Source organism: Microtus ochrogaster, chromosome 1 (genome assembly GCF_000317375.1).
Source record: "Microtus ochrogaster isolate Prairie Vole_2 chromosome 1, MicOch1.0, whole genome shotgun sequence".
In the NCBI taxonomy this organism is placed as follows: Eukaryota; Metazoa; Chordata; class Mammalia; order Rodentia; family Cricetidae; genus Microtus; species Microtus ochrogaster.
Genome location: NC_022009.1, coordinates 73,651,837 through 73,654,736, shown reverse-complemented (window position 1 = coordinate 73,654,736; position 2,900 = coordinate 73,651,837).

Sequence of the window (2,900 nt, the reverse complement as noted above, 5' to 3'; positions counted from 1 at the left end):
CCCACCTCCATCCAGGTTTAGTAAGGTGAGTATCCAAACTGCAAAAGGAGCAGATCCCTTGGATCAGAAGTTATAGCTTTCTGATATGGATGCTGAAAACCAAACAGACCATCGGCAAAAGTAGCAGTGTTCTTAACTATTAAGTCATCTCTCCAGGTTATTGTTTATAATTCTTTATCCATGAAAACTACATTAAAACTTTCAATGAAAAAAAGCTTAGATTCTATCATGCAAAATAGAAATTCTTTTGTATGTATAATCCTTAAAATTGAGATTTTTTACCTACTACAAATGAAAACCCTTTATTTTACATAACAGAAGCACACACAACAATATAAGAAATAGAAATATTAAGATGTGTTTAGTTTTGTCTGAATATGGGAATTTCAAATTGAAAATATCAAAGTTATCACTTATGTAATCAAGATTACATGTAAATGGAGACTGCACGTTCATGTCCCAACTACCCAAACCCGAGTAATCACACAGAAACTAGATTAATTACAAGGCTGTTTGGCTGGTGGCTAAGGCATATTCCTAGCTAGCTCTTACATCTTAAATTAACCAATATCTATTCATCTGTGTATCATCATGAGGTTTGGCTTATCAGTAAAGTTTCTCCATCTTTCTCCTTTGGCAATTATATGGAATCTTCCTGATTCTGCCTTCTTTCTCCATGCATTTAGTTTAGTTTTCCTGCATAGCTCTATTTTGCCCTGCCATAGGCCAAAGCAACTTCTTTATTAACCAGTGGTAATAAAACATTCACAGCAAACAGAGGGGAATTCCACGTCGCTCACAGAACTTTAAATACTGTGTTGATTTCAATGTAGTTTTGGGAGATTGTGCAGTAGAAACTGTTACACAGTAATTGAGATTGTAAAATGGGAAATCACATTGTGGATGAATTCAAATTCACTTATTAAAATTAAAAATATGTGCCTTTTTGTACAAAAAAATTCTTGCTGTGCATGCATCCTAGAGAAAACCTTATTGAGCACACCCGTAAAGCCTATACAAGACCATTGCTATCAATATTATTCATGTCAGAAAAATTGGAATGAATTCAAAGTCCATCATTAATAAGCATTATCAAACAAACTTTAAAACTCTGGGAAACCAATCAATATATTTTAGACTATGTATTTATCAAGTAAATTCTTCAAGAAAATAAATGTATGATAAACATAAAAACTGATGTGATTACCACAGAAAATGAGGTCAACGTCAGGAAAAATACAGATATCGTTTCTTTGGTATTGGTATTCAACTACTGGGATTACATTATTGTATTATACAAACTGATACCCATATTACTGTTTGTGAAGGGAAATGTCTTCATAAATAATTCTGAGACAGAAGGAATATCTTCTTAGAAACCCATACCTGATTAGGGGACAACAGAGTATTAAATCATCTCATATCATTTAAACTTTATTGAATCTAATAACCTCAGCCTTCTTTGAACAAAGCATAATATCCAGGTTAACTCAACCCTCACATGACAAAGATAAATGCTCATGACCATTACATGTTAGAAAATAGGATTATTCAACTGTAACTTTACAAATAACTTTGTGTCCTCTTTGTCATATAATTTTATTCCCTGAATAATATATGTGAATTGCTGAAATCATGCTGAACATAACCATAGATTTAAAAGGCTAGTCACACATTGATGACTTTCTTGGTTTGTGCTGTGTACATGGAACTCATTGTACTTTGAGCTCTGTGCACTCTTTTAAAACTGTATAAAATATCCTCTTATGAGTGAGTGCATGCTATGTTTGTCTTTCTGAGTCTTGGTTACTGAGCTCAGGGAGTTTTTTTCTAGTTCGATCTATTTGCATATAAATTTCATGATATCATTGTTTTTACACCTGAGAAATACTCCATTGTGCAAACGTACCACATTTTCTTTATCCATTTTTTTTTCTGTTGAAGGGCATCTAGGTTGTTTCCAGGTTCTGCCTATTACAAATAATGCTTCTTAGAACATTGTTGACCTAATGACCTTGTGGTACGGTTGAGTATCCTTTGGGTATATGCCCAAGAGTGGTTATCACTGTGTCTTAAGCTACTTTAATTCCCAGTTTTCTGAGAGATCACCATGCTGATTTCCGAGGTGGGCTGTACAAGTTTTTACTCCCACCAGTAGTGGAGGAGTGCTGCCCCGCCTCCACATCCTCTCCAGCACATGCTGCCCTCAGTATTTTTGATTATATTCATTCTGAAAGGTGTAAGACGGTCCCTCAGAGTCATTTTGCTTTGCGTATCCCTGGGAGATGAGAATATGAGGTAACAGGATAGTCAAAGGGGGAGAGAGGCTGAGTAGAGGGTATACCAAGAGAGATCTTGATAGAGAGCACCAACCACTATGGGGTTAGGGAGAAACTGGTGCTAGGGAAATTTTCAAGAATCTACAAGGATGACCCCAGATAAGACTCCTAGCAACAATGAAAAGGGAGCCCAAACTTGTCTTCCCCATGTAATTAATTAAATTAGTGAATACCCCAACTACCATCATAGTCTTCATCCAGTAACTGATGGGACCAGATACAGAGATCCACAACAAAGCACCATACTGAGCCCCAGGAATCCAACTGAAGAACGGGAGGAGCGAATATATGAGTCAGGGAAGTGAAGATCATGATGGAAAAATCTACAGGGACAGCTGAACAAAGCTCGTCAAAACTCATGAACTCTAGACCAACAGCTATGGAGTCTCCATGGGACAGAACATATGTGGGAGACAGTGGTGAAGCTTGGACTATCTAACTGGTCCCTAGGACTAGATTCTGTTCCTGATGCATGAGCTAGATTGTTGGAGCCCATTCCTTATGGTGGATGCCATGATCAGCCTTAATGCAGGTGGGAGAGGCTTGGTCTTGCCCCAAGTT